At 47.8% G+C, this 8590-nt stretch overlaps 1 protein-coding gene across 1 annotated transcript in view; it reads left to right on the top strand.

The window, feature by feature from the left end:
* SLCO3A1 (solute carrier organic anion transporter family, member 3A1) overlaps window positions 1-8590 on the top strand; it is a 301013-nt gene that overhangs the window by 243272 nt on the left and 49151 nt on the right. The window lies entirely within an intron of this gene.

The following is an 8590-nucleotide window of genomic DNA, read 5'->3' as shown; positions in this document are numbered from 1 at the left end:
TTGATGAAAGTGAAAGTGGAGAGTGAAAAAGTTAGCTTAAAGCTGAACATTCAGAAAAGGAAGATCATGGCATCTGGTCCCATCACTTCATGGGAAATAGATGGGGAAACAGTGGAAACAGTGTCAGACTTTATTTTTGGGGGCTCCAAAATCACTGCAGATGGTGATTGCAACCATGAAATTAAAAGACGCTTACTCCTTGGAAGGAAAGTTATGACCAACCTAGACAGCATATTCAAAAGCAGAGACATTACTTTGCCAACAAAGGTCCATCTAGTCAAGGCTATGGTTTTTCCTGTGGTCATGTATGGATGTGAGAGTTGGACTGTGAAGAAGGCTGAGCGCCGAAGAATTGATGCTTTTGAACTGTGGTGTTGGAGAAGACTCTTGAGAGTCCCTTGGACTGCAAGGAGATCCAACCAGTCCATTCTGAAGGAGATCAGCCCTGGGATTTCTTTGGAAGGAATGATGCTAAAGCTGAAACTCCAGTACTTTGGCCACCTCATGTGAAGAGTTGACTCATTGGAAAAGACTCTGATGCTGGGGGGGATTGGGGGCAGGAAGAGAAGGGGACGACAGAGGATGAGATGGCTGGATGGCATCACTGACTCGATGGACATGAGTCTTAGTGAACTCTGGGAGCTGGTGATGGACAGGGAGGCCTGGCGTGCTGCGATTCATGGGGTCGCAAAGAGTTAGACACGACTGAGCGACTGAACTGAACTGAACTGAACTGAGCCCTTGACATGGCCACCAGCCTTGTGAGGGTCTGCCCCTCCAGGCTCTTCCCACACCTGCCGCCCTGTTCCCGCCACACCAGCCTCACCTCTCCAGCCTCCTTTTGGTCCTCTGTATCCCCAGGATCCCTTCCTCCCAGGACTTTGCACTTGCTGTTCCCATTCCGAGGATTCTGATCCCATCTTCAGAGATCAACTCACATCATTTCCCCGAGGACATTTTCCTGACATCCCTAGGGCACCCCCTCCACGGCGTATTGCTTTCTGTGTCATGATCAGTGTGTGACCTTTGTAGGAGTTATCATCTCCCCCGGAAGCTCCGTGAAGCAGGGACCACATCTCTTTGCCCATGCCCTTGTATTCAGTTGGCCAAAAAGTTCATTCAGGTTTTTCCGTAAGATGTTACCAAAAACCCTGACAGACTTTTTGGCCAACCCAGTACGTGACTGGTGCTCAGTACCCATCTGATAAACGATGGGTTACATGGATAGGAAAGGCTCTGATGCTGGGAAAGATTGAAGGCAGAAGGAGAAGAGGGAGACAGCGGATGAGATGGTTGGATGACATCTGTGATTCAATAGACGTGAACTTGGGCAAACTCCAGGAGATGGTGAGGGACAGGGAGGGCTGGCATGCTGCAGTCCACAGGATGGCAAAGGGCCAGACACGACTGAGTGACTGAATAACAACACGTGGAGGGCTGGACAGGCACTGCCCAGCTCAGCACAGTTTGCTGCTTCTCCTAAAGCCATCGTCACCCACAGTCCCTCCCAGGGCTTTGGCCTGTGTTTGACGCACTCTCAGACACTGGCTGGTGGAGCTGTAGGGTAAGGGAGCTAGAGAAGGCGAGGTTTGGAAAAAGAACAAGACCGGCACTTTTCAGGAACAGACCACCTTTAATGAAGCAAGAAGGGGCAGCAGTCAGATTAGTGAGCTGCTGCACTAACCCAAGAAAAGAATAAGGATATATAGGCATGTGTGTGGAAAGCTACTGTCTTAAGGGGGCCTGTTCTCCAAGATTGTTCAGAGTAGTTATCTCTTAAACACCTGGGGCAAGGAATTCCACCTGGGAGCTGGGCATAATCAACCTTAATGTCCATTTTTTCTTCGGGTGAGAGAGTTCTTTGTTTTGCATAGAATGGTGGGGAGGACCTGGAAGGGAGTTTTAACTCCAGGCTATTTTGAGCCCTGTAACTTTCCTTCAGGAGCAGGAGCTCCACCTGGACTGAGTGTCACGGCTGGCTCCCGGGTGGCTTTCCTATATGCGGAGGAGAGTCTGTTCCTGACACTGAATCAGAGTCTGCCAGCCCAGTGGCTCCACTGACCTGCCCTGTGCCTTTGGGTGCAGGTCTTGACTTGCCCGTCTTCCTGGCAGGTGTCTTGCTGTTTGGGCAGAGTGCATCCTCACTAGCCCCCGCCTCTGCCCTTCCCACTCTTCCGTGGGGGCCCCAAGCTCGTTAGCCCACCCTGGGACCGAGTTCATGCCTCCAGCGTTGGCTTCTCTGCCAAGCCGCCTCCATCATTTGTGACCCAGCAGTCGGTTTCTGCTACATTTTTCCTAATTAGAGGCCTGTGCCTTTCGGCATAATGTTATTATGAGGAGCCTGGTGATCTGCGAGTCCTTGTTCCACAGGCTGAACGGCTGAGTGTGTTTTATCACGCGATTTGTCTTCCAAGCTATGCTCCCCCGTTGTGAGAATTTCCCGTTAGAGTCTTCTTTCTTGATTCCATGGCCCAGGAAACCGGCTGCCTTCCCAACCTCTTGGAATCCTGTGCCAGGCTGTGGTTCCGATGCAGCCGTGTCACAGGAGTTGTTTTTACAGGTCCCCAGGGGCCAGACGGGTCAGTGGCGTCACTGTATTTGATGTGTGTTTGTGTATCTTTGATGGAGGACACACTGGGGGTTATGTCTGTTATTCAGCCATAGCTCCCCATCTCCAGTTATTTCAGCAAAGTGCCTGAAATGAGCATAGGTGAGGGCACCTGGCACCATGCCTGGTTCACTGTGGATGCCCCCTGTGCTTTTGGAAAGAAGGGAGGGAGAGAATAACTAGAAGACAGCATTTCCCAGCGGGGGCTCCTTGGAACACAAATCCTCTGCGATGCCCAAAGAAGTACAATTCAGCAACATTAACAGGGAGGAGTGCTTCCATGGGTAAATAAGTCGGGAAACTGTCTGAATGCTGTGATGCTCTTGGCGATTCACAGAATATGTGTTAAAGGCTCTGAGAAGGCCAGCTGTACGGAAAGCTGGCTGACTTTGTCAGACTTCTGTGATCCCGGGATTCTTTTATTCAGGTCAGCTCTTTAGGCAGTTGTGAAATGTTGCCACAGTACAGGCTAGAAGGTGGTGAGGATTATGGGAGGTTCAAGGGATGCCGTGAGGACCCCAGAGGAAGGATTCGAAGACAGGTGCGTGAAGGATGCAGCGTTTCTGCTTGATCTGGAAGGATGAGCAGGAGACGCATGGATGGAGGGGAGAGGAGGGGCTTCTGGGCTGGGATGCCCGAGATGTGCGTAGTTTGGGGAACAGGATTTAGAGAAGATCGTGCTAGAAGACAGGCTGCTCTCAGCTCCCACGCCGACCCGAGTTCCTGGTATCCAAAGCTGCCCAGTACGTCTTTGGTAAAATTATGAATGAATTATTGAGGGTCTTCTCATTGCCCTCCTAGTGAGACTAGACTTTATTTTATGAGTCCTTGTTTCCCAACCAGGGATTCATGTCATTGTCACTTCTGGGCTTTTTTTTTTTTTTTAAATAAAGCAGATAAAACATTTTAAAATGAAAATCTCAGAAATAAGATGCTAGTATTCAGAAAAGGAGTTAATAAAAGAAAAAAAAAATTAGGAATTAAAAAAATGCTGTGGACTTTTCTTGAAACACACACAGGCAGGGTCTCCATCCCTACAAATAATGATTCTCCGAGTCTACAGTGGGGGAGGGAGCTGTGGGAGAGGTGATTCAGGCATCTGGACATCCTGAAAGCTTCCCAGGAGATTCTAAGTGAGCTCCCAGTTAAAAAACAAATGTCAGAGCTGAGGGAGATCCCTTAGGGGGTCTATACCAGGGGCCAACTTCCCTGGCAGTCGCATATAAGATACAATGGGGGAGGTGACCTACTGATGAAATAAGGTTGGGAGTCTGTGACATGACTCTTTGAGATTTACACCAGCATTTTAAAAACGCTGAGAAGGCCTGCTGTAATGCCGGCACTTCCAGAAGTAGCATTAGAAAGTGTAAGTTTAGAGATGGGTATGTACATATGTCAGCTTGAGTGTTTGGCTTCATCATCTTTTCTAGACACTGCTGTTTCTCTGTTTAGACTTCCCAGGAATGAATTCTCCCATGGTTAGTAGTTTTGGGGTTTTTTTTCGATTTTTTTGAGGCTTTTTTTTTTTTTTTGGTTTTAGTATTGCTTTTGTTGTTGTTGTTTTCTTTCTTTCTTTTTTAGAACTGCATAATTTTTATTTGTTTAGTTAGTTTTGCTGTGCCGCATGGAATGTGGGATCTTCCTTGACGAGGGATTGGACCTGAGCCCCCTGCATTGGGAGGGTGGAGTCTTAACCACTGGACCGCCAGGGAAGTTCCTCGTTAATGTTTTTGTGAATGCCAAATGAAGTCACCCTGGCCACCACTGGGGTGTGGCAGACTGCTCCCAAAGAAGGTCTAGAGAAGGCTGAGTGAAGTTATAAAAGTGTCTTATTTGCTTACCAAGAACTCTTGATTTCTGTAGTCATTTTCTGTCTGCTGCCAGCATGGAAAAATGCAATATTTGGGGCTGAATGAGAGCCTGCTGTGTCCCAGGCTCCTTTCTCCACCTCCCAATCCTGCGGAGATCATGTTTCCGGCTTCACACTCCTGATGCTGAGAAATGACTAGGGTGGCCCCAGTTAGGAACTTGCAGGCTTGCAGACACTAAGCATTCTTTTGTGGACTCTTTCTTCTTGTTTTAATCCAGCTAATGGGCAACCACACTGCTCCTCCTTGGAGGGGCTGTAGGGAACTGTTGGGCTCTGGGTTGCCCTAACCGATCCATACCCATCTGACACTTGGGTTTCACTTTAGATGCTCATTTCCTGTGTGGATGGGTTTATTATTATTATTAATTTATTTTTAATTAAAGGATAATTGCTTTACAAAATTGTGTTTGTCTCTGCCATACATCAACACGAACCAGCATTAGGCACACACGTGTCCCCTCTGTTGAACCTCCCACGCCATCCCAGCCCTCTAGGCTGTCACAGAGTCCTAGTTTGAATCATACAGCAAATTCCCATTGGCTACCTGCTTACATATGTTAGTGTATACGTTTCCATGCTACTCTCTCCGTTCGTCCCAGCCTCGCCTTCTTCCCCCCACCCCATGTCCACGAGTCTGTTCCTTATGTCTGCATCTCCATTGCTGCCTTGCATTTGCAAGGCTCATCAGTACCATCTTTCTAGTTTGCATATATATGTGTTAATATACGATATTTGTTTTTCTCTTTCTGACTCACTTCACTCTGCATAATAGGCTCTGGGTTCATCCACCTCATTAGAACTGACTCAGGTGTATCCCTTTTTATGGCTGAGTAGTATTCCATTGTATATATGTACCACAGCTTTATCCATTCATCTGTTGATGGACATTTATGTTGCTTCCATGTCCTAGCTGTTTGTGCTGATGGTTTCTCTTTTCCATCAGCACAAACAGCTAGGACATGGAAGCAACATAAATCTTTTGTTCACTCAAACTATGACCTTCTCTAACAAAGCAGGTGTTACCATCTGCCTATTACCTCACTGAAGATGAAGCCTGATGGCTACTGCTCTCAAAGTTGGCTGTGAGAGGGTGCTAGAAGCTCCCTTGGGTCCCTGGGGCAGAGATTAGGGGATGGATCCTCTGTAGTGGTGAGACCACAGGGGGCCCAAGGCTGCCAGTCTGGGGCCAAACTGGTAAGTGCTCATTTCCAGAAGACTAATCAGCTCCATGGGCCTCCCCTCCCACCAGGATTTCCTCCACCCCTACCTACCTAAGGGATGGATTGGGCACCTCCAGAATCAGTGATAGAAATGGCCATATTAACTAAGATCTCCACTTCCCTCACAGCCCATGAACCTGTGGAATATGGTGTGATCATAAATCAGCCTGTATCTACAGTTAATGTTCCTTAAGAGACTATGACAGTTCCCTTTTAAGGCTATGCAATTCATTTGTTTCTTTATTGGATTCTTTCATCTACCTTGTATGTATTATCTGCTCTTACCCGGCCTGCAATGCAGGAGACCCCAGCTCAATTCCTGGGTCAGGAAGATCTGCTGGAGAAGGGATAGACTACCCACTCCAGTATTCTTGGGCTTCCCTTGTGGTTCAGCCGGTAAAGAATCCACCTGCAATGCAGGAGACCTGGGTTTGATCCCTGGTTTGGGAAGATCCCCCGGAGAAGGGAAAGGCTACCCACTTCAGTGTTCTGGCCTGGAGAATTCCATAGATTGAATAGACAAAGGGGTTGCAAAGAATTGGACATGATTGAGCAACTTTCACTTTCTCTTACCAGGCACAATGCCCACCTCTGGGGTTGGAGCTGCTCCATCTCTGCTCAGCCCGAGAGCACTGGCTCCTCCTGGGGGACAGACGGGGGACCCATACCAGGGCATCTGGTGGGGCTGGTGGCACTGGGATGACAGGCTGTCCTGGGCATTGTGAACCGGCTCGGCATCTGGTGAACACTCATGCTACCCCATGAAGCTTCATTTTTCTCAGGATTCACTCAGCCTTTGCTTTGCTCTTATGCCTCCATGATGATGTTTTCCACATCTCCATTATTTCTTCCATCCTCTTTCATTTTTTTTTTGGTCATGACTTGAGTACTGTTGTTTATCTCACCCAGATCCCCCCATCTCTCTTCTCTTCTGCTTGTGGGTCTCCTATGTTGGGAAGCACTTCATGGTGGCTCACCTTTCAGGAAAATACTGTTCTGTTGACTTGAGGCCCCACCCAGAAACCTGAAGATTTAAAGATGAGTCCCAGAGTGCAGGCAGAATTGAGTTTAAATCCACCCTCCTTCACCTCTTGGTTTTGCATTCTGGGATGTAGATGGTTGGGTTTCAGCCTCTCAAGGGAGCCTTGGTTTCCTTGTGTCTAAGAAGAGGATGGTAAGACCACCCCCTAGTGTAATAGTTGTGAGAGTTAAAAAGAAACCTCACCATGGTGCCCAGTCAACACTGGTTGCCAGGCAGATGTCTGGCTGTCATTGTCATAATTCCTGAGCAGTTGCATAGACTGTCCCGGTCTCCCCTCTTGGGGAATATTAGCCATGCTGTATTGACAGCAATGTTATTAAAAAGAAAGGCAAGGCCAATTTAAGTAGAGAGACTGAAGGCAGAGAGCCTGAGGGTCAAGGGTAGTATAACTGAGCCCTCACAGTGACCACTCCTCAGGGTATCTCTTAATTGCCAGGACAAGGAGTGGACAAGGATTTGTGCCCCCTGACCCCTTGACCTGCTGAACAGCCCTCTGCAGGAGGGGAATCTTTTTGGAAAGCCCTTGGCCTCCAGGAGCTCTGCTCACCTTCCCCAGTCTCTTCCCCACTCTGTTAACGCACCACGTCTGATCACAGACATTCCAACAAGTCTGAGGCAAGTCTGAGGGCCTCCCAATGCAAGGGCTCTTTCCCTAATATAGCCAAGGATTATTTCTATTGTATTAATTATTACTAATTGCTATCAAACTCTTTTTTTATTGAAGTATACCTGATGGCTCAGCGTTTAAGAATCTGCCTGCCAATGCAGGAGACTCAGGTTCAATCCCTGAGTTGAGAAGATCCCCTGGAGAAGGAAATGGCAGCCCACTCCAGTATTCTTATGTAGGAAATCCCATGGACAGAGGAGCCTGGCAGGCTACAGTCCATAGGGTCACAAAAGAATTGCACATGACTTAGCAACTAAATAACAACAAATAACCGATTTACAATATTCTCTTTCAGATGTACACAGAGTGATTCAGTTATGCACATACATGTTTGTATCTATATTCTTTTTTCTATTCTTTTCCATTATAGTTGTTACAAGATATTGAAAACAGCTCCTTGTGCTATACAGTAGATCCTTGCCATTAATCCTATCAGACTCTTAGCTGTATCCTAGAAGCACTAGAAAGCATGCCTTTTTTTTTTTTTTTTTTTTTGGCTGCTCCAGGTATTTGTCACAGCACACAGGATCTTCAGTCTTTATTATGTCATGTTTGATCTATTGCTGCATGGAAATTCTCTTGGTTGCGGCATATGGGATCTAGATTCATGACCAGAAATCTAACCCAGGCCCCTCCATTGGGAGTACGGAGTCTTAGCCCCTGGATCCCCAGGGAAGTCCTTGGGCAACATGCTTTACGGGCAGCCAGTCTCATTTCATGTTTGTGGCAATCCATGGGATGGAGTGATGTACTCAGGTCACAGACCTACTCAGTCTTGAAGCCAGAGTTCTAATCCCAGTGACCCTGCTCCTTAGACCAGGTTCTTAGCCATTATTTTATGCAACCTCATTCAGTGAAACCTTTTCTGTGGTACAGGGCTATTCTGTAGGCTCTCCGGTCCTTTCTTTCTTTCACCGCTCTGTCCTTCCCTTTTCTGGGGCTCCCCAGGTGGTACTAGTGGTAAAGAACCCACCTGCCAGTGTAGGAGACATAAGAGACGTGGGTTCAGTCCCTGTGTCAGGAAGATCCCCTGGAGAGGCCCGCAGCCCAGTCCAGTGTTATTGCCTGTAGGATCCCACAGACAGAGGAGGCTAGTGGGCTACAGTCCACAGGGCCACAAAGAATTGGACATGACAACCCTACTCCAGTACTCTTGCCTGGAAAATCCCATGGACGGAGGAGG

This window comes from Bison bison, unplaced genomic scaffold, assembly GCF_000754665.1.
Source record: "Bison bison bison isolate TAMUID 2011002044 unplaced genomic scaffold, Bison_UMD1.0 scf7180017860443, whole genome shotgun sequence".
NCBI lineage: Eukaryota > Metazoa > Chordata > Mammalia > Artiodactyla > Bovidae > Bison > Bison bison.
The sequence above is the reverse complement of the archived record's forward strand: the minus strand, read 5'-3'. Positions and strand labels throughout refer to the sequence as shown.